This window comes from Dendrobates tinctorius, unplaced genomic scaffold (assembly GCF_039654945.1).
Source record: "Dendrobates tinctorius isolate UK_male_01 unplaced genomic scaffold, ASM3965494v1 ptg000272l, whole genome shotgun sequence".
Classification (NCBI taxonomy): Eukaryota; Metazoa; Chordata; class Amphibia; order Anura; family Dendrobatidae; genus Dendrobates; species Dendrobates tinctorius.
This window is the reverse complement of record NW_027361939.1, coordinates 12,934,989-12,954,298: the sequence shown is the minus strand read 5'-3', so window position 1 is coordinate 12,954,298 and position 19,310 is coordinate 12,934,989. Positions and strand designations below refer to the sequence as shown.

At 42.3% G+C, this 19,310-nt stretch overlaps 31 non-coding genes across 31 annotated transcripts; 10 read left to right on the top strand and 21 right to left on the bottom strand.

The window, feature by feature from the left end:
* Positions 1-57: 57 nt before the first annotated feature.
* On the bottom strand, positions 58-129 carry TRNAE-UUC (transfer RNA glutamic acid (anticodon UUC)). Its single transcript has one exon. It is a non-coding gene; the product is annotated as a tRNA-Glu (tRNA).
* An 88-nt stretch (positions 130-217) lies between these two features.
* Positions 218-290, top strand: TRNAM-CAU (transfer RNA methionine (anticodon CAU)). Its single transcript has one exon. It is a non-coding gene; the product is annotated as a tRNA-Met (tRNA).
* Positions 291-916: 626 nt separating this feature from the next.
* Positions 917-988, bottom strand: TRNAE-CUC (transfer RNA glutamic acid (anticodon CUC)). Its single transcript has one exon. It is a non-coding gene; the product is annotated as a tRNA-Glu (tRNA).
* An 895-nt stretch (positions 989-1,883) lies between these two features.
* On the bottom strand, positions 1,884-1,955 carry TRNAE-UUC (transfer RNA glutamic acid (anticodon UUC)). Its single transcript has one exon. It is a non-coding gene; the product is annotated as a tRNA-Glu (tRNA).
* Positions 1,956-2,043: 88 nt separating this feature from the next.
* Positions 2,044-2,116, top strand: TRNAM-CAU (transfer RNA methionine (anticodon CAU)). The gene has a single exon. It is a non-coding gene; the product is annotated as a tRNA-Met (tRNA).
* A 626-nt stretch (positions 2,117-2,742) lies between these two features.
* Positions 2,743-2,814, bottom strand: TRNAE-CUC (transfer RNA glutamic acid (anticodon CUC)). The gene has a single exon. It is a non-coding gene; the product is annotated as a tRNA-Glu (tRNA).
* An 897-nt stretch (positions 2,815-3,711) lies between these two features.
* Positions 3,712-3,783, bottom strand: TRNAE-UUC (transfer RNA glutamic acid (anticodon UUC)). The gene has a single exon. It is a non-coding gene; the product is annotated as a tRNA-Glu (tRNA).
* Positions 3,784-3,871: 88 nt separating this feature from the next.
* On the top strand, positions 3,872-3,944 carry TRNAM-CAU (transfer RNA methionine (anticodon CAU)). Its single transcript has one exon. It is a non-coding gene; the product is annotated as a tRNA-Met (tRNA).
* A 628-nt stretch (positions 3,945-4,572) lies between these two features.
* On the bottom strand, positions 4,573-4,644 carry TRNAE-CUC (transfer RNA glutamic acid (anticodon CUC)). The gene has a single exon. It is a non-coding gene; the product is annotated as a tRNA-Glu (tRNA).
* An 896-nt stretch (positions 4,645-5,540) lies between these two features.
* TRNAE-UUC (transfer RNA glutamic acid (anticodon UUC)) lies at positions 5,541-5,612 on the bottom strand. Its single transcript has one exon. It is a non-coding gene; the product is annotated as a tRNA-Glu (tRNA).
* An 88-nt stretch (positions 5,613-5,700) lies between these two features.
* Positions 5,701-5,773, top strand: TRNAM-CAU (transfer RNA methionine (anticodon CAU)). Its single transcript has one exon. It is a non-coding gene; the product is annotated as a tRNA-Met (tRNA).
* Positions 5,774-6,399: 626 nt separating this feature from the next.
* Positions 6,400-6,471, bottom strand: TRNAE-CUC (transfer RNA glutamic acid (anticodon CUC)). Its single transcript has one exon. It is a non-coding gene; the product is annotated as a tRNA-Glu (tRNA).
* An 896-nt stretch (positions 6,472-7,367) lies between these two features.
* TRNAE-UUC (transfer RNA glutamic acid (anticodon UUC)) lies at positions 7,368-7,439 on the bottom strand. The gene has a single exon. It is a non-coding gene; the product is annotated as a tRNA-Glu (tRNA).
* An 88-nt stretch (positions 7,440-7,527) lies between these two features.
* Positions 7,528-7,600, top strand: TRNAM-CAU (transfer RNA methionine (anticodon CAU)). The gene has a single exon. It is a non-coding gene; the product is annotated as a tRNA-Met (tRNA).
* A 626-nt stretch (positions 7,601-8,226) lies between these two features.
* TRNAE-CUC (transfer RNA glutamic acid (anticodon CUC)) lies at positions 8,227-8,298 on the bottom strand. Its single transcript has one exon. It is a non-coding gene; the product is annotated as a tRNA-Glu (tRNA).
* Positions 8,299-9,194: 896 nt separating this feature from the next.
* TRNAE-UUC (transfer RNA glutamic acid (anticodon UUC)) lies at positions 9,195-9,266 on the bottom strand. The gene has a single exon. It is a non-coding gene; the product is annotated as a tRNA-Glu (tRNA).
* Positions 9,267-9,354: 88 nt separating this feature from the next.
* On the top strand, positions 9,355-9,427 carry TRNAM-CAU (transfer RNA methionine (anticodon CAU)). The gene has a single exon. It is a non-coding gene; the product is annotated as a tRNA-Met (tRNA).
* A 628-nt stretch (positions 9,428-10,055) lies between these two features.
* On the bottom strand, positions 10,056-10,127 carry TRNAE-CUC (transfer RNA glutamic acid (anticodon CUC)). Its single transcript has one exon. It is a non-coding gene; the product is annotated as a tRNA-Glu (tRNA).
* An 896-nt stretch (positions 10,128-11,023) lies between these two features.
* On the bottom strand, positions 11,024-11,095 carry TRNAE-UUC (transfer RNA glutamic acid (anticodon UUC)). Its single transcript has one exon. It is a non-coding gene; the product is annotated as a tRNA-Glu (tRNA).
* Positions 11,096-11,183: 88 nt separating this feature from the next.
* TRNAM-CAU (transfer RNA methionine (anticodon CAU)) lies at positions 11,184-11,256 on the top strand. Its single transcript has one exon. It is a non-coding gene; the product is annotated as a tRNA-Met (tRNA).
* Positions 11,257-11,882: 626 nt separating this feature from the next.
* TRNAE-CUC (transfer RNA glutamic acid (anticodon CUC)) lies at positions 11,883-11,954 on the bottom strand. The gene has a single exon. It is a non-coding gene; the product is annotated as a tRNA-Glu (tRNA).
* Positions 11,955-12,846: 892 nt separating this feature from the next.
* On the bottom strand, positions 12,847-12,918 carry TRNAE-CUC (transfer RNA glutamic acid (anticodon CUC)). The gene has a single exon. It is a non-coding gene; the product is annotated as a tRNA-Glu (tRNA).
* An 896-nt stretch (positions 12,919-13,814) lies between these two features.
* TRNAE-UUC (transfer RNA glutamic acid (anticodon UUC)) lies at positions 13,815-13,886 on the bottom strand. The gene has a single exon. It is a non-coding gene; the product is annotated as a tRNA-Glu (tRNA).
* An 88-nt stretch (positions 13,887-13,974) lies between these two features.
* TRNAM-CAU (transfer RNA methionine (anticodon CAU)) lies at positions 13,975-14,047 on the top strand. Its single transcript has one exon. It is a non-coding gene; the product is annotated as a tRNA-Met (tRNA).
* Positions 14,048-14,675: 628 nt separating this feature from the next.
* On the bottom strand, positions 14,676-14,747 carry TRNAE-CUC (transfer RNA glutamic acid (anticodon CUC)). The gene has a single exon. It is a non-coding gene; the product is annotated as a tRNA-Glu (tRNA).
* An 896-nt stretch (positions 14,748-15,643) lies between these two features.
* On the bottom strand, positions 15,644-15,715 carry TRNAE-UUC (transfer RNA glutamic acid (anticodon UUC)). The gene has a single exon. It is a non-coding gene; the product is annotated as a tRNA-Glu (tRNA).
* An 88-nt stretch (positions 15,716-15,803) lies between these two features.
* On the top strand, positions 15,804-15,876 carry TRNAM-CAU (transfer RNA methionine (anticodon CAU)). Its single transcript has one exon. It is a non-coding gene; the product is annotated as a tRNA-Met (tRNA).
* Positions 15,877-16,502: 626 nt separating this feature from the next.
* On the bottom strand, positions 16,503-16,574 carry TRNAE-CUC (transfer RNA glutamic acid (anticodon CUC)). Its single transcript has one exon. It is a non-coding gene; the product is annotated as a tRNA-Glu (tRNA).
* Positions 16,575-17,470: 896 nt separating this feature from the next.
* TRNAE-UUC (transfer RNA glutamic acid (anticodon UUC)) lies at positions 17,471-17,542 on the bottom strand. The gene has a single exon. It is a non-coding gene; the product is annotated as a tRNA-Glu (tRNA).
* An 88-nt stretch (positions 17,543-17,630) lies between these two features.
* Positions 17,631-17,703, top strand: TRNAM-CAU (transfer RNA methionine (anticodon CAU)). Its single transcript has one exon. It is a non-coding gene; the product is annotated as a tRNA-Met (tRNA).
* Positions 17,704-18,354: 651 nt separating this feature from the next.
* TRNAE-CUC (transfer RNA glutamic acid (anticodon CUC)) lies at positions 18,355-18,426 on the bottom strand. Its single transcript has one exon. It is a non-coding gene; the product is annotated as a tRNA-Glu (tRNA).
* Between the last annotated feature and the right edge of the window lie 884 nt (positions 18,427-19,310).

Sequence of the window (19,310 nt, the reverse complement as noted above, 5' to 3'; positions counted from 1 at the left end):
TGTCTGGAAAATACATTTCTGTCTTTGATTGTTGGCAGTAGTACAGTAAAAGGTGCGTTCCCATACCGGGAGTCGAACGCGGGCCGCCTGGGTGAAAACCAGGAATCCTAACCGCTAGACCATATGGGAATGGATAGCTACACACTGAGGTATCTATTGAAAAAAATCAGCTCGGGGGCTTGCACAAGAAACGTCTGCAGATTGGCACGTGCATCTTGCCTCGTTAGCGCAGTAGGTAGCGCGTCAGTCTCATAATCTGAAGGTCGTGAGTTCGATCCTCACACGGGGCAGCAGGCTCCTCTTTTCCGAAGAGATTTTGTCAAAATCTTAGAACTTTCCCTTTCAGTTCTAACACGTTTCTGATAAGTAAGGATTTGTGAACCCAAATGACAGATGGGACACATGGGTTGCTGTTTCTCTTGACCCGTTTGCTGTATAAAGAGGCAGATGAGAGTGATTTGAGCTGTTTGACAGCTAAGCGCAAAATCTACCTGAAATACTTTTGTCTGAAAAACACCCGTCAGTAGCGAGCGCGTCAGTCTCATATTCTGAAGTTCGTGAGTTCGATCCTCACACGGGGAAGCGGTCTCCTCTTTTCTGAAGAGATTCTGTCACCAAATTAGAACTTTCCCTTTCAGATTTAAAATGTTTCTGATAAGTAAGAATTTGCGAACCCAAATGACAGACAGGACACATGGGTTGTTGATTCTCTTGACACGTTTGCTGTAAAAGGGGCTAGTTGAGATTGATTTGAGCTATGAAACCAAATTAAATCTTGTGCCAAAGTTCATCACAACGAACGGACCAAAAGATGGCGTTCAGAATTTTCGACAGCTTAACGCAAATTCTACCTGAAATACTTTTGTCTGAAAAACACCTTTGTCTTTGAATGTTGGTGGCAGTACAGAAAAGTACATTCCCATACCGGGAGTTGAACCCGGGTCGCCTGGGTGAGAACCAGGAATCCTAACCGCTAGACCATATGGGAAAAGATGTGCTGTCTTATCAGTGACAATCTGAAAAAAAATAAGTTTTCTACTTGGCACAAGCAACTTCTGCAGTTCTATTTGCGCAGCTTGCCTCGTTAACACAGTTGTAAGCAAATCAGTCTCATAAGCTGAAAGATGAACGTTCGATTGTTAGACGGGGTACTGGTCCCTCGTTTTCTCAATCGATTCTGTCTCCATCTTGGCTACAGGGCCACAGATTTTTCCGATTCAGTACCAAAACATAACCAATTTAGTTCCTAAACTGTTTCCACGTACAAGGCACGGGGCGGCTTTCGAATGTGTGTACTAGTTCCAAAGGAGTGTCACTCCCATAGCAGGAAGTAAACCAGTCGACCAGGGATACTAGGTCCTATCCACTTTTCCACGTGGGACAAGTTATACACTAAGCAGCAAGATAAATGAAAAAAAAAAAAAAAAAAAAGAAGTTTTTGCTTTGATTAAATAGCTTTTACATCACAAAAGAAAAAAGTTGCCACATGAGCATGGTACTTAGCACGTCAGTTGGTAATCTGAAGTTCATGAGGTTTTTTCCTCACACGTGGAACTATTCTCCCCCCTTTTCTTGGGATATTGTGTCACCCACTCAGAACTTTCTCACTGAAACGTTTCCGATTCGAAAGGAAACAGGAGCCTTAGTGACAGAAAGAACACATGGATTGTTGCGTCCCTTGACGCTTTGGAGTAATAAGGTGTAGTTGAGAATGGTTTAAGCTATGAAACAAAATGAAATCTTGTGCTAAATGTCAGTAAGAGCCACAAATACCCTGATGTTCAGCATTTTTGACTGCAAAGTACAAAATCTACCTGAAATATTATTGTCTGGAAAATACATTTCTGTCTTTGATTGTTGGCAGTAGTACAGTAAAAGGTGCGTTCCCATACCGGGAGTCGAACGCGGGCCGCCTGGGTGAAAACCAGGAATCCTAACCGCTAGACCATATGGGAATGGATAGCTACACACTGAGGTATCTATTGAAAAAAATCAGCTCGGGGGCTTGCACAAGAAACGTCTGCAGATTGGCACGTGCATCTTGCCTCGTTAGCGCAGTAGGTAGCGCGTCAGTCTCATAATCTGAAGGTCGTGAGTTCGATCCTCACACGGGGCAGCAGGCTCCTCTTTTCGGAAGAGATTTTGTCAAAATCTTAGAACTTTCCCTTTCAGTTCTAACACGTTTCTGATAAGTAAGGATTTGTGAACCCAAATGACAGATGGGACACATGGGTTGCTGTTTCTCTTGACCCGTTTGCTGTATAAAGAGGCAGATGAGAGTGATTTGAGCTGTTTGACAGCTAAGCGCAAAATCTACCTGAAATACTTTTGTCTGAAAAACACCCGTCAGTAGCGAGCGCGTCAGTCTCATATTCTGAAGTTCGTGAGTTCGATCCTCACACGGGGAAGCGGTCTCCTCTTTTCTGAAGAGATTCTGTCACCAAATTAGAACTTTCCCTTTCAGATTTAAAATGTTTCTGATAAGTAAGAATTTGCGAACCCAAATGACAGACAGGACACATGGGTTGTTGATTCTCTTGACACGTTTGCTCTAAAAGGGGCTAGTTGAGATTGATTTGAGCTATGAAACCAAATTAAATCTTGTGCCAAAGTTCATCACAACGAACGGACCAAAAGATGGCGTTCAGAATTTTCGACAGCTTAACGCAAATTCTACCTGAAATACTTTTGTCTGAAAAACACCTTTGTCTTTGAATGTTGGTGGCAGTACAGAAAAGTACATTCCCATACCGGGAGTTGAACCCAGGTCGCCTGGGTGAGAACCAGGAATCCTAACCGCTAGACCATATGGGAAAAGATGTGCTGTCTTATCAGTGACAATCTGAAAAAAAATAAGTTTTCTACTTGGCACAAGCAACTTCTGCAGTTCTATTTGCGCAGCTTGCCTCGTTAACACAGTTGTAAGCAAATCAGTCTCATAAGCTGAAAGATGAACGTTCGATTGTTAGACGGGGTACTGGTCCCTCGTTTTCTCAATCGATTCTGTCTCCATCTTGGCTACAGGGCCACAGATTTTTCCGATTCAGTACCAAAACATAACCAATTTAGTTCCTAAACTGTTTCCACGTACAAGGCACGGGGCGGCTTTCGAATGTGTGTACTAGTTCCAAAGGAGTGTCACTCCCATAGCAGGAAGTAAACCAGTCGACCAGGGATACTAGGTCCTATCCACTTTTCCACGTGGGACAAGTTATACACTAAGCAGCAAGATAAATTAAAAAAAAAAAAAAAAAAAAAAGAAGTTTTTGCTTTGATTAAATAGCTTTTACATCACAAAAGAAAAAAGTTGCCACATGAGCATGGTACTTAGCACGTCAGTTGGTAATCTGAAGTTCATGAGGTTTTTTCCTCACACGTGGAACTATTCTCCCCCCTTTTCTTGGGATATTGTGTCACCCACTCAGAACTTTCTCACTGAAACGTTTCCGATTCGAAAGGAAACAGGAGCCTTAGTGACAGAAAGAACACATGGATTGTTGCGTCCCTTGACGCTTTGGAGTAATAAGGTGTAGTTGAGAATGGTTTAAGCTATGAAACAAAATGAAATCTTGTGCTAAATGTCAGTAAGAGCCACAAATACCCTGATGTTCAGCATTTTTGACTGCAAAGTACAAAATCTACCTGAAATATTATTGTCTGGAAAATACATTTCTGTCTTTGATTGTTGGCAGTAGTACAGTAAAAGGTGCGTTCCCATACCGGGAGTCGAACGCGGGCCGCCTGGGTGAAAACCAGGAATCCTAACCGCTAGACCATATGGGAATGGATAGCTACACACTGAGGTATCTATTGAAAAAAATCAGCTCGGGGGCTTGCACAAGAAACGTCTGCAGATTGGCACGTGCATCTTGCCTCGTTAGCGCAGTAGGTAGCGCGTCAGTCTCATAATCTGAAGGTCGTGAGTTCGATCCTCACACGGGGCAGCAGGCTCCTCTTTTCCGAAGAGATTTTGTCAAAATCTTAGAACTTTCCCTTTCAGTTCTAACACGTTTCTGATAAGTAAGGATTTGTGAACCCAAATGACAGATGGGACACATGGGTTGCTGTTTCTCTTGACCCGTTTGCTGTATAAAGAGGCAGATGAGAGTGATTTGAGCTGTTTGACAGCTAAGCGCAAAATCTACCTGAAATACTTTTGTCTGAAAAACACCCGTCAGTAGCGAGCGCGTCAGTCTCATATTCTGAAGTTCGTGAGTTCGATCCTCACACGGGGAAGCGGTCTCCTCTTTTCTGAAGAGATTCTGTCACCAAATTAGAACTTTCCCTTTCAGATTTAAAATGTTTCTGATAAGTAAGAATTTGCGAACCCAAATGACAGACAGGACACATGGGTTGTTGATTCTCTTGACACGTTTGCTGTAAAAGGGGCTAGTTGAGATTGATTTGAGCTATGAAACCAAATTAAATCTTGTGCCAAAGTTCATCACAACGAACGGACCAAAAGATGGCGTTCAGAATTTTCGACAGCTTAACGCAAATTCTACCTGAAATACTTTTGTCTGAAAAACACCTTTGTCTTTGAATGTTGGTGGCAGTACAGTAAAAGGTGCGTTCCCATACCGGGAGTTGAACCCGGCCCGCCTGGGTGAGAACCAGGAATCCTAACCGCTAGACCATATGGGAAAAGATGTGCTGTCTTATTAGTGACAATCTGAAAAAAAATAAGTTTTCTACTTGGCACAAGCAACTTCTGCAGTTCTATTTGCGCAGCTTGCCTCGTTAACACAGTTGTAAGCAAATCATTCTCATAAGCTGAAAGATGAACGTTCGATTCTTAGACGGGGTACTGGTCCCTCGTTTTCTCAATCGATTCTGTCTCCATCTTGGCTACAGGGCCACAGATTTTTCCGATTCAGTACCAAAACATAACCAATTTAGTTCCTAAACTGTTTCCACGTACAAGGCATGGGGCAGCTTTTGAATGTGTGTACTAGTTCCAAAGGAGTGTCACTCCCATAGCAGGAAGTAAACCAGTCGACCAGGGATACTAGGTCCTATCCACTTTTCCACGTGGGACAAGTTATACACTAAGCAGCAAGATAAATTAAAAAAAAAAAAAAAAAAAAAGAAGTTTTTGCTTTGATTAAATAGCTTTTACATCACAAAAGAAAAAAGTTGCCACATGAGCATGGTACTTAGCACGTCAGTTGGTAATCTGAAGTTCATGAGGTTTTTTCCTCACACGTGGAACTATTCTCCCCCCTTTTCTTGGGATATTGTGTCACCCACTCAGAACTTTCTCACTGAAACGTTTCCGATTCGAAAGGAAACAGGAGCCTTAGTGACAGAAAGAACACATGGATTGTTGCGTCCCTTGACGCTTTGGAGTAATAAGGTGTAGTTGAGAATGGTTTAAGCTATGAAACAAAATGAAATCTTGTGCTAAATGTCAGTAAGAGCCACAAATACCCTGATGTTCAGCATTTTTGACTGCAAAGTACAAAATCTACCTGAAATATTATTGTCTGGAAAATACATTTCTGTCTTTGATTGTTGGCAGTAGTACAGTAAAAGGTCCGTTCCCATACCGGGAGTCGAACGCGGGCCGCCTGGGTGAAAACCAGGAATCCTAACCGCTAGACCATATGGGAATGGATAGCTACACACTGAGGTATCTATTGAAAAAAATCAGCTCGGGGGCTTGCACAAGAAACGTCTGCAGATTGGCACGTGCATCTTGCCTCGTTAGCGCAGTAGGTAGCGCGTCAGTCTCATAATCTGAAGGTCGTGAGTTCGATCCTCACACGGGGCAGCAGGCTCCTCTTTTCGGAAGACATTTTGTCAAAATCTTAGAACTTTCCCTTTCAGTTCTAACACGTTTCTGATAAGTAAGGATTTGTGAACCCAAATGACAGATGGGACACATGGGTTGCTGTTTCTCTTGACCCGTTTGCTGTATAAAGAGGCAGATGAGAGTGATTTGAGCTGTTTGACAGCTAAGCGCAAAATCTACCTGAAATACTTTTGTCTGAAAAACACCCGTCAGTAGCGAGCGCGTCAGTCTCATATTCTGAAGTTCGTGAGTTCGATCCTCACACGGGGAAGCGGTCTCCTCTTTTCTGAAGAGATTCTGTCACCAAATTAGAACTTTCCCTTTCAGATTTAAAATGTTTCTGATAAGTAAGAATTTGCGAACCCAAATGACAGACAGGACACATGGGTTGTTGATTCTCTTGACACGTTTGCTCTAAAAGGGGCTAGTTGAGATTGATTTGAGCTATGAAACCAAATTAAATCTTGTGCCAAAGTTCATCACAACGAACGGACCAAAAGATGGCGTTCAGAATTTTCGACAGCTTAACGCAAATTCTACCTGAAATACTTTTGTCTGAAAAACACCTTTGTCTTTGAATGTTGGTGGCAGTACAGAAAAGTACATTCCCATACCGGGAGTTGAACCCGGGTCGCCTGGGTGAGAACCAGGAATCCTAACCGCTAGACCATATGGGAAAAGATGTGCTGTCTTATCAGTGACAATCTGAAAAAAAATAAGTTTTCTACTTGGCACAAGCAACTTCTGCAGTTCTATTTGCGCAGCTTGCCTCGTTAACACAGTTGTAAGCAAATCAGTCTCATAAGCTGAAAGATGAACGTTCGATTGTTAGACGGGGTACTGGTCCCTCGTTTTCTCAATCGATTCTGTCTCCATCTTGGCTACAGGGCCACAGATTTTTCCGATTCAGTACCAAAACATAACCAATTTAGTTCCTAAACTGTTTCCACGTACAAGGCACGGGGCGGCTTTCGAATGTGTGTACTAGTTCCAAAGGAGTGTCACTCCCATAGCAGGAAGTAAACCAGTCGACCAGGGATACTAGGTCCTATCCACTTTTCCACGTGGGACAAGTTATACACTAAGCAGCAAGATAAATTAAAAAAAAAAAAAAAAAAAAAGAAGTTTTTGCTTTGATTAAATAGCTTTTACATCACAAAAGAAAAAAGTTGCCACATGAGCATGGTACTTAGCACGTCAGTTGGTAATCTGAAGTTCATGAGGTTTTTTCCTCACACGTGGAACTATTCTCCCCCCTTTTCTTGGGATATTGTGTCACCCACTCAGAACTTTCTCACTGAAACGTTTCCGATTCGAAAGGAAACAGGAGCCTTAGTGACAGAAAGAACACATGGATTGTTGCGTCCCTTGACGCTTTGGAGTAATAAGGTGTAGTTGAGAATGGTTTAAGCTATGAAACAAAATGAAATCTTGTGCTAAATGTCAGTAAGAGCCACAAATACCCTGATGTTCAGCATTTTTGACTGCAAAGTACAAAATCTACCTGAAATATTATTGTCTGGAAAATACATTTCTGTCTTTGATTGTTGGCAGTAGTACAGTAAAAGGTGCGTTCCCATACCGGGAGTCGAACGCGGGCCGCCTGGGTGAAAACCAGGAATCCTAACCGCTAGACCATATGGGAATGGATAGCTACACACTGAGGTATCTATTGAAAAAAATCAGCTCGGGGGCTTGCACAAGAAACGTCTGCAGATTGGCACGTGCATCTTGCCTCGTTAGCGCAGTAGGTAGCGCGTCAGTCTCATAATCTGAAGGTCGTGAGTTCGATCCTCACACGGGGCAGCAGGCTCCTCTTTTCCGAAGAGATTTTGTCAAAATCTTAGAACTTTCCCTTTCAGTTCTAACACGTTTCTGATAAGTAAGGATTTGTGAACCCAAATGACAGATGGGACACATGGGTTGCTGTTTCTCTTGACCCGTTTGCTGTATAAAGAGGCAGATGAGAGTGATTTGAGCTGTTTGACAGCTAAGCGCAAAATCTACCTGAAATACTTTTGTCTGAAAAACACCCGTCAGTAGCGAGCGCGTCAGTCTCATATTCTGAAGTTCGTGAGTTCGATCCTCACACGGGGAAGCGGTCTCCTCTTTTCTGAAGAGATTCTGTCACCAAATTAGAACTTTCCCTTTCAGATTTAAAATGTTTCTGATAAGTAAGAATTTGCGAACCCAAATGACAGACAGGACACATGGGTTGTTGATTCTCTTGACACGTTTGCTCTAAAAGGGGCTAGTTGAGATTGATTTGAGCTATGAAACCAAATTAAATCTTGTGCCAAAGTTCATCACAACGAACGGACCAAAAGATGGCGTTCAGAATTTTCGACAGCTTAACGCAAATTCTACCTGAAATACTTTTGTCTGAAAAACACCTTTGTCTTTGAATGTTGGTGGCAGTACAGAAAAGTACATTCCCATACCGGGAGTTGAACCCGGGTCGCCTGGGTGAGAACCAGGAATCCTAACCGCTAGACCATATGGGAAAAGATGTGCTGTCTTATCAGTGACAATCTGAAAAAAAATAAGTTTTCTACTTGGCACAAGCAACTTCTGCAGTTCTATTTGCGCAGCTTGCCTCGTTAACACAGTTGTAAGCAAATCAGTCTCATAAGCTGAAAGATGAACGTTCGATTGTTAGACGGGGTACTGGTCCCTCGTTTTCTCAATCGATTCTGTCTCCATCTTGGCTACAGGGCCACAGATTTTTCCGATTCAGTACCAAAACATAACCAATTTAGTTCCTAAACTGTTTCCACGTACAAGGCACGGGGCGGCTTTCGAATGTGTGTACTAGTTCCAAAGGAGTGTCACTCCCATAGCAGGAAGTAAACCAGTCGACCAGGGATACTAGGTCCTATCCACTTTTCCACGTGGGACAAGTTATACACTAAGCAGCAAGATAAATTAAAAAAAAAAAAAAAAAAAAAGAAGTTTTTGCTTTGATTAAATAGCTTTTACATCACAAAAGAAAAAAGTTGCCACATGAGCATGGTACTTAGCACGTCAGTTGGTAATCTGAAGTTCATGAGGTTTTTTCCTCACACGTGGAACTATTCTCCCCCCTTTTCTTGGGATATTGTGTCACCCACTCAGAACTTTCTCACTGAAACGTTTCCGATTCGAAAGGAAACAGGAGCCTTAGTGACAGAAAGAACACATGGATTGTTGCGTCCCTTGACGCTTTGGAGTAATAAGGTGTAGTTGAGAATGGTTTAAGCTATGAAACAAAATGAAATCTTGTGCTAAATGTCAGTAAGAGCCACAAATACCCTGATGTTCAGCATTTTTGACTGCAAAGTACAAAATCTACCTGAAATATTATTGTCTGGAAAATACATTTCTGTCTTTGATTGTTGGCAGTAGTACAGTAAAAGGTGCGTTCCCATACCGGGAGTCGAACGCGGGCCGCCTGGGTGAAAACCAGGAATCCTAACCGCTAGACCATATGGGAATGGATAGCTACACACTGAGGTATCTATTGAAAAAAATCAGCTCGGGGGCTTGCACAAGAAACGTCTGCAGATTGGCACGTGCATCTTGCCTCGTTAGCGCAGTAGGTAGCGCGTCAGTCTCATAATCTGAAGGTCGTGAGTTCGATCCTCACACGGGGCAGCAGGCTCCTCTTTTCGGAAGAGATTTTGTCAAAATCTTAGAACTTTCCCTTTCAGTTCTAACACGTTTCTGATAAGTAAGGATTTGTGAACCCAAATGACAGATGGGACACATGGGTTGCTGTTTCTCTTGACCCGTTTGCTGTATAAAGAGGCAGATGAGAGTGATTTGAGCTGTTTGACAGCTAAGCGCAAAATCTACCTGAAATACTTTTGTCTGAAAAACACCCGTCAGTAGCGAGCGCGTCAGTCTCATATTCTGAAGTTCGTGAGTTCGATCCTCACACGGGGAAGCGGTCTCCTCTTTTCTGAAGAGATTCTGTCACCAAATTAGAACTTTCCCTTTCAGATTTAAAATGTTTCTGATAAGTAAGAATTTGCGAACCCAAATGACAGACAGGACACATGGGTTGTTGATTCTCTTGACACGTTTGCTCTAAAAGGGGCTAGTTGAGATTGATTTGAGCTATGAAACCAAATTAAATCTTGTGCCAAAGTTCATCACAACGAACGGACCAAAAGATGGCGTTCAGAATTTTCGACAGCTTAACGCAAATTCTACCTGAAATACTTTTGTCTGAAAAACACCTTTGTCTTTGAATGTTGGTGGCAGTACAGTAAAAGGTGCGTTCCCATACCGGGAGTTGAACCCGGCCCGCCTGGGTGAGAACCAGGAATCCTAACCGCTAGACCATATGGGAAAAGATGTGCTGTCTTATCAGTGACAATCTGAAAAAAAATAAGTTTTCTACTTGGCACAAGCAACTTCTGCAGTTCTATTTGCGCAGCTTGCCTCGTTAACACAGTTGTAAGCAAATCATTCTCATAAGCTGAAAGATGAACGTTCGATTCTTAGACGGGGTACTGGTCCCTCGTTTTCTCAATCGATTCTGTCTCCATCTTGGCTACAGGGCCACAGATTTTTCCGATTCAGTACCAAAACATAACCAATTTAGTTCCTAAACTGTTTCCACGTACAAGGCATGGGGCAGCTTTTGAATGTGTGTACTAGTTCCAAAGGAGTGTCACTCCCATAGCAGGAAGTAAACCAGTCGACCAGGGATACTAGGTCCTATCCACTTTTCCACGTGGGACAAGTTATACACTAAGCAGCAAGATAAATTAAAAAAAAAAAAAAAAAAAAAGAAGTTTTTGCTTTGATTAAATAGCTTTTACATCACAAAAGAAAAAAGTTGCCACATGAGCATGGTACTTAGCACGTCAGTTGGTAATCTGAAGTTCATGAGGTTTTTTCCTCACACGTGGAACTATTCTCCCCCCTTTTCTTGGGATATTGTGTCACCCACTCAGAACTTTCTCACTGAAACGTTTCCGATTCGAAAGGAAACAGGAGCCTTAGTGACAGAAAGAACACATGGATTGTTGCGTCCCTTGACGCTTTGGAGTAATAAGGTGTAGTTGAGAATGGTTTAAGCTATGAAACAAAATGAAATCTTGTGCTAAATGTCAGTAAGAGCCACAAATACCCTGATGTTCAGCATTTTTGACTGCAAAGTACAAAATCTACCTGAAATATTATTGTCTGGAAAATACATTTCTGTCTTTGATTGTTGGCAGTAGTACAGTAAAAGGTGCGTTCCCATACCGGGAGTCGAACGCGGGCCGCCTGGGTGAAAACCAGGAATCCTAACCGCTAGACCATATGGGAATGGATAGCTACACACTGAGGTATCTATTGAAAAAAATCAGCTCGGGGGCTTGCACAAGAAACGTCTGCAGATTGGCACGTGCATCTTACCTCGTTAGCGCAGTAGGTAGCGCGTCAGTCTCATAATCTGAAGGTCGTGAGTTCGATCCTCACACGGGGCAGCAGGCTCCTCTTTTCGGAAGAGATTTTGTCAAAATCTTAGAACTTTCCCTTTCAGTTCTAACACGTTTCTGATAAGTAAGGATTTGTGAACCCAAATGACAGATGGGACACATGGGTTGCTGTTTCTCTTGACCCGTTTGCTGTATAAAGAGGCAGATGAGAGTGATTTGAGCTGTTTGACAGCTAAGCGCAAAATCTACCTGAAATACTTTTGTCTGAAAAACACCCGTCAGTAGCGAGCGCGTCAGTCTCATATTCTGAAGTTCGTGAGTTCGATCCTCACACGGGGAAGCGGTCTCCTCTTTTCTGAAGAGATTCTGTCACCAAATTAGAACTTTCCCTTTCAGATTTAAAATGTTTCTGATAAGTAAGAATTTGCGAACCCAAATGACAGACAGGACACATGGGTTGTTGATTCTCTTGACACGTTTGCTCTAAAAGGGGCTAGTTGAGATTGATTTGAGCTATGAAACCAAATTAAATCTTGTGCCAAAGTTCATCACAACGAACGGACCAAAAGATGGCGTTCAGAATTTTCGACAGCTTAACGCAAATTCTACCTGAAATACTTTTGTCTGAAAAACACCTTTGTCTTTGAATGTTGGTGGCAGTACAGAAAAGTACATTCCCATACCGGGAGTTGAACCCGGGTCGCCTGGGTGAGAACCAGGAATCCTAACCGCTAGACCATATGGGAAAAGATGTGCTGTCTTATCAGTGACAATCTGAAAAAAAATAAGTTTTCTACTTGGCACAAGCAACTTCTGCAGTTCTATTTGCGCAGCTTGCCTCGTTAACACAGTTGTAAGCAAATCAGTCTCATAAGCTGAAAGATGAACGTTCGATTGTTAGACGGGGTACTGGTCCCTCGTTTTCTCAATCGATTCTGTCTCCATCTTGGCTACAGGGCCACAGATTTTTCCGATTCAGTACCAAAACATAACCAATTTAGTTCCTAAACTGTTTCCACGTACAAGGCACGGGGCAGCTTTCGAATGTGTGTACTAGTTCCAAAGGAGTGTCACTCCCATAGCAGGAAGTAAACCAGTCGACCAGGGATACTAGGTCCTATCCACTTTTCCACGTGGGACAAGTTATACACTAAGCAGCAAGATAAATTAAAAAAAAAAAAAAAAAGAAGTTTTTGCTTTGATTAAATAGCTTTTACATCACAAAAGAAAAAAGTTGCCACATGAGCATGGTACTTAGCACGTCAGTTGGTAATCTGAAGTTCATGAGGTTTTTTCCTCACACGTGGAACTATTCTCCCCCCTTTTCTTGGGATATTGTGTCACCCACTCAGAACTTTCTCAATGAAACGTTTCCGATTCGAAAGGAAACAGGAGCCTTAGTGACAGAAAGAACACATGGATTGTTGCGTCCCTTGACGCTTTGGAGTAATAAGGTGTAGTTGAGAATGGTTTAAGCTATGAAACAAAATGAAATCTTGTGCTAAAGGTCAGTAAGAGCCACAAATACCCTGATGTTCAGCATTTTTGACTGCAAAGTAATAAATCTACCTGAAATATTATTGTCTGGAAAATACATTTCTGTCTTTGATTGTTGGCAGTAGTACAGTAAAAGGTGCGTTCCCATACCGGGAGTTGAACCCGGCCCGCCTGGGTGAGAACCAGGAATCCTAACCGCTAGACCATATGGGAAAAGATGTGCTGTCTTATCAGTGACAATCTGAAAAAAAATAAGTTTTCTACTTGGCACAAGCAACTTCTGCAGTTCTATTTGCGCAGCTTGCCTCGTTAACACAGTTGTAAGCAAATCAGTCTCATAAGCTGAAAGATGAACGTTCGATTCTTAGACGGGGTACTGGTCCCTCGTTTTCTCAATCGATTCTGTCTCCATCTTGGCTACAGGGCCACAGATTTTTCCGATTCAGTACCAAAACATAACCAATTTAGTTCCTAAACTGTTTCCACGTACAAGGCACGGGGCGGCTTTCGAATGTGTGTACTAGTTCCAAAGGAGTGTCACTCCCATAGCAGGAAGTAAACCAGTCGACCAGGGATACTAGGTCCTATCCACTTTTCCACGTGGGACAAGTTATACACTAAGCAGCAAGATAAATTAAAAAAAAAAAAAAAAAAAAAGAAGTTTTTGCTTTGATTAAATAGCTTTTACATCACAAAAGAAAAAAGTTGCCACATGAGCATGGTACTTAGCACGTCAGTTGGTAATCTGAAGTTCATGAGGTTTTTTCCTCACACGTGGAACTATTCTCCCCCCTTTTCTTGGGATATTGTGTCACCCACTCAGAACTTTCTCACTGAAACGTTTCCGATTCGAAAGGAAACAGGAGCCTTAGTGACAGAAAGAACACATGGATTGTTGCGTCCCTTGACGCTTTGGAGTAATAAGGTGTAGTTGAGAATGGTTTAAGCTATGAAACAAAATGAAATCTTGTGCTAAATGTCAGTAAGAGCCACAAATACCCTGATGTTCAGCATTTTTGACTGCAAAGTACAAAATCTACCTGAAATATTATTGTCTGGAAAATACATTTCTGTCTTTGATTGTTGGCAGTAGTACAGTAAAAGGTCCGTTCCCATACCGGGAGTCGAACGCGGGCCGCCTGGGTGAAAACCAGGAATCCTAACCGCTAGACCATATGGGAATGGATAGCTACACACTGAGGTATCTATTGAAAAAAATCAGCTCGGGGGCTTGCACAAGAAACGTCTGCAGATTCGCACGTGCATCTTGCCTCGTTAGCGCAGTAGGTAGCGCGTCAGTCTCATAATCTGAAGGTCGTGAGTTCGATCCTCACACGGGGCAGCAGGCTCCTCTTTTCGGAAGAGATTTTGTCAAAATCTTAGAACTTTCCCTTTCAGTTCTAACACGTTTCTGATAAGTAAGGATTTGTGAACCCAAATGACAGATGGGACACATGGGTTGCTGTTTCTCTTGACCCGTTTGCTGTATAAAGAGGCAGATGAGAGTGATTTGAGCTGTTTGACAGCTAAGCGCAAAATCTACCTGAAATACTTTTGTCTGAAAAACACCCGTCAGTAGCGAGCGCGTCAGTCTCATATTCTGAAGTTCGTGAGTTCGATCCTCACACGGGGAAGCGGTCTCCTCTTTTCTGAAGAGATTCTGTCACCAAATTAGAACTTTCCCTTTCAGATTTAAAATGTTTCTGATAAGTAAGAATTTGCGAACCCAAATGACAGACAGGACACATGGGTTGTTGATTCTCTTGACACGTTTGCTCTAAAAGGGGCTAGTTGAGATTGATTTGAGCTATGAAACCAAATTAAATCTTGTGCCAAAGTTCATCACAACGAACGGACCAAAAGATGGCGTTCAGAATTTTCGACAGCTTAACGCAAATTCTACCTGAAATACTTTTGTCTGAAAAACACCTTTGTCTTTGAATGTTGGTGGCAGTACAGTAAAAGGTGCGTTCCCATACCGGGAGTTGAACCCGGCCCGCCTGGGTGAGAACCAGGAATCCTAACCGCTAGACCATATGGGAAAAGATGTGCTGTCTTATCAGTGACAATCTGAAAAAAAATAAGTTTTCTACTTGGCACAAGCAACTTCTGCAGTTCTATTTGCGCAGCTTGCCTCGTTAACACAGTTGTAAGCAAATCATTCTCATAAGCTGAAAGATGAACGTTCGATTCTTAGACGGGGTACTGGTCCCTCGTTTTCTCAATCGATTCTGTCTCCATCTTGGCTACAGGGCCACAGATTTTTCCGATTCAGTACCAAAACATAACCAATTTAGTTCCTAAACTGTTTCCACGTACAAGGCATGGGGCAGCTTTTGAATGTGTGTACTAGTTCCAAAGGAGTGTCACTCCCATAGCAGGAAGTAAACCAGTCGACCAGGGATACTAGGTCCTATCCACTTTTCCACGTGGGACAAGTTATACACTAAGCAGCAAGATAAATTAAAAAAAAAAAAAAAAAAAAAGAAGTTTTTGCTTTGATTAAATAGCTTTTACATCACAAAAGAAAAAAGTTGCCACATGAGCATGGTACTTAGCACGTCAGTTGGTAATCTGAAGTTCATGAGGTTTTTTCCTCACACGTGGAACTATTCTCCCCCCTTTTCTTGGGATATTGTGTCACCCACTCAGAACTTTCTCACTGAAACGTTTCCGATTCGAAAGGAAACAGGAGCCTTAGTGACAGAAAGAACACATGGATTGTTGCGTCCCTTGACGCTTTGGAGTAATAAGGTGTAGTTGAGAATGGTTTAAGCTATGAAACAAAATGAAATCTTGTGCTAAATGTCAGTAAGAGCCACAAATACCCTGATGTTCAGCATTTTTGACTGCAAAGTACAAAATCTACCTGAAATATTATTGTCTGGAAAATACATTTCTGTCTTTGATTGTTGGCAGTAGTACAGTAAAAGGTCCGTTCCCATACCGGGAGTCGAACGCGGGCCGCCTGGGTGAAAACCAGGAATCCTAACCGCTAGACCATATGGGAATGGATAGCTACACACTGAGGTATCTATTGAAAAAAATCAGCTCGGGGGCTTGCACAAGAAACGTCTGCAGATTGGCACGTGCATCTTGCCTCGTTAGCGCAGTAGGTAGCGCGTCAGTCTCATAATCTGAAGGTCGTGAGTTCGATCCTCACACGGGGCAGCAGGCTCCTCTTTTCGGAAGAGATTTTGTCAAAATCTTAGAACTTTCCCTTTCAGTTCTAACACGTTTCTGATAAGTAAGGATTTGTGAACCCAAATGACAGATGGGACACATGGGTTGCTGTTTCTCTTGACCCGTTTGCTGTATAAAGAGGCAGATGAGAGTGATTTGAGCTGTTTGACAGCTAAGCGCAAAATCTACCTGAAATACTTTTGTCTGAAAAACACCCGTCAGTAGCGAGCGCGTCAGTCTCATATTCTGAAGTTCGTGAGTTCAATCCTCACACGGGGAAGCGGTCTCCTCTTTTCTGAAGAGATTCTGTCACCAAATTAGAACTTTCCCTTTCAGATTTAAAATGTTTCTGATAAGTAAGAATTTGCGAACCCAAATGACAGACAGGACACATGGGTTGTTGATTCTCTTGACACGTTTGCTCTAAAAGGGGCTAGTTGAGATTGATTTGAGCTATGAAACCAAATTAAATCTTGTGCCAAAGTTCATCACAACGAACGGACCAAAAGATGGCGTTCAGAATTTTCGACAGCTTAACGCAAATTCTACCTGAAATACTTTTGTCTGAAAAACACCTTTGTCTTTGAATGTTGGTGGCAGTACAGAAAAGTACATTCCCATACCGGGAGTTGAACCCGGGTCGCCTGGGTGAGAACCAGGAATCCTAACCGCTAGACCATATGGGAAAAGATGTGCTGTCTTATCAGTGACAATCTGAAAAAAAATAAGTTTTCTACTTGGCACAAGCAACTTCTGCAGTTCTATTTGCGCAGCTTGCCTCGTTAACACAGTTGTAAGCAAATCAGTCTCATAAGCTGAAAGATGAACGTTCGATTCTTAGACGGGGTACTGGTCCCTCGTTTTCTCAATCGATTCTGTCTCCATCTTGGCTACAGGGCCACAGATTTTTCCGATTCAGTACCAAAACATAACCAATTTAGTTCCTAAACTGTTTCCACGTACAAGGCATGGGGCGGCTTTTGAATGTGTGTACTAGTTCCAAAGGAGTGTCACTCCCATAGCAGGAAGTAAACCAGTCGACCAGGGATACTAGGTCCTATCCACTTTTCCACGTGGGACAAGTTATACACTAAGCAGCAAGATAAATTAAAAAAAAAAAAAAAAAAAAAGAAGTTTTTGCTTTGATTAAATAGCTTTTACATCACAAAAGAAAAAAGTTGCCACATGAGCATGGTACTTAGCACGTCAGTTGGTAATCTGAAGTTCATGAGGTTTTTTCCTCACACGTGGAACTATTCTCCCCCCTTTTCTTGGGATATTGTGTCACCCACTCAGAACTTTCTCACTGAAACGTTTCCGATTCGAAAGGAAACAGGAGCCTTAGTGACAGAAAGAACACATGGATTGTTGCGTCCCTTGACGCTTTGGAGTAATAAGGTGTAGTTGAGAATGGTTTAAGCTATGAAACAAAATGAAATCTTGTGCTAAATGTCAGTAAGAGCCACAAATACCCTGATGTTCAGCATTTTTGACTGCAAAGTACAAAATCTACCTGAAATATTATTGTCTGGAAAATACATTTCTGTCTTTGATTGTTGGCAGTAGTACAGTAAAAGGTCCGTTCCCATACCGGGAGTCGAACGCGGGCCGCCTGGGTGAAAACCAGGAATCCTAACCGCTAGACCATACGGGAATGGATAGCTACACACTGAGGTATCTATTGAAAAAAATCAGCTCGGGGGCTTGCACAAGAAACGTCTGCAGATTGGCACGTGCATCTTGCCTCGTTAGCGCAGTAGGTAGCGCGTCAGTCTCATAATCTGAAGGTCGTGAGTTCGATCCTCACACGGGGCAGCAGGCTCCTCTTTTCGGAAGAGATTTTGTCAAAATCTTAGAACTTTCCCTTTCAGTTCTAACACGTTTCTGATAAGTAAGGATTTGTGAACCCAAATGACAGATGGGACACATGGGTTGCTGTTTCTCTTGACCCGTTTGCTGTATAAAGAGGCAGATGAGAGTGATTTGAGCTGTTTGACAGCTAAGCGCAAAATCTACCTGAAATACTTTTGTCTGAAAAACACCCGTCAGTAGCGAGCGCGTCAGTCTCATATTCTGAAGTTCGTGAGTTCGATCCTCACACGGGGAAGCGGTCTCCTCTTTTCTGAAGAGATTCTGTCACCAAATTAGAACTTTCCCTTTCAGATTTAAAATGTTTCTGATAAGTAAGAATTTGCGAACCCAAATGACAGACAGGACACATGGGTTGTTGATTCTCTTGACACGTTTGCTCTAAAAGGGGCTAGTTGAGATTGATTTGAGCTATGAAACCAAATTAAATCTTGTGCCAAAGTTCATCACAACGAACGGACCAAAAGATGGCGTTCAGAATTTTCGACAGCTTAACGCAAATTCTACCTGAAATACTTTTGTCTGAAAAACACCTTTGTCTTTGAATGTTGGTGGCAGTACAGTAAAAGGTGGTTGGTGGCAGTACAGAAAAGTACATTCCCATACCGGGAGTTGAACCCGGGTCGCCTGGGTGAGAACCAGGAATCCTAACCGCTAGACCATATGGGAAAAGATGTGCTGTCTTATCAGTGACAATCTGAAAAAAAATAAGTTTTCTACTTGGCACAAGCAACTTCTGCAGTTCTATTTGCGCAGCTTGCCTCGTTAACACAGTTGTAAGCAAATCAGTCTCATAAGCTGAAAGATGAACGTTCGATTGTTAGACGGGGTACTGGTCCCTCGTTTTCTCAATCGATTCTGTCTCCATCTTGGCTACAGGGCCACAGATTTTTCCGATTCAGTACCAAAACATAACCAATTTAGTTCCTAAACTGTTTCCACGTACAAGGCACGGAGCGGCTTTCGAATGTGTGTACTAGTTCCAAAGGAGTGTCACTCCCATAGCAGGAAGTAAACCAGTCGACCAGGGATACTAGGTCCTATCCACTTTTCCACGTGGGACAAGTTATACACTAAGCAGCAAGATAAATTAAAAAAAAAAAAAAAAAAAAAGAAGTTTTTGCTTTGATTAAATAGCTTTTACATCACAAAAGAAAAAAGTTGCCACATGAGCATGGTACTTAGCACGTCAGTTGGTAATCTGAAGTTCATGAGGTTTTTTCCTCACACGTGGAACTATTCTCCCCCCTTTTCTTGGGATATTGTGTCACCCACTCAGAACTTTCTCACTGAAACGTTTCCGATTCGAAAGGAAACAGGAGCCTTAGTGACAGAAAGAACACATGGATTGTTGCGTCCCTTGACGCTTTGGAGTAATAAGGTGTAGTTGAGAATGGTTTAAGCTATGAAACAAAATGAAATCTTGTGCTAAATGTCAGTAAGAGCCACAAATACCCTGATGTTCAGCATTTTTGACTGCAAAGTACAAAATCTACCTGAAATATTATTGTCTGGAAAATACATTTCTGTCTTTGATTGTTGGCAGTAGTACA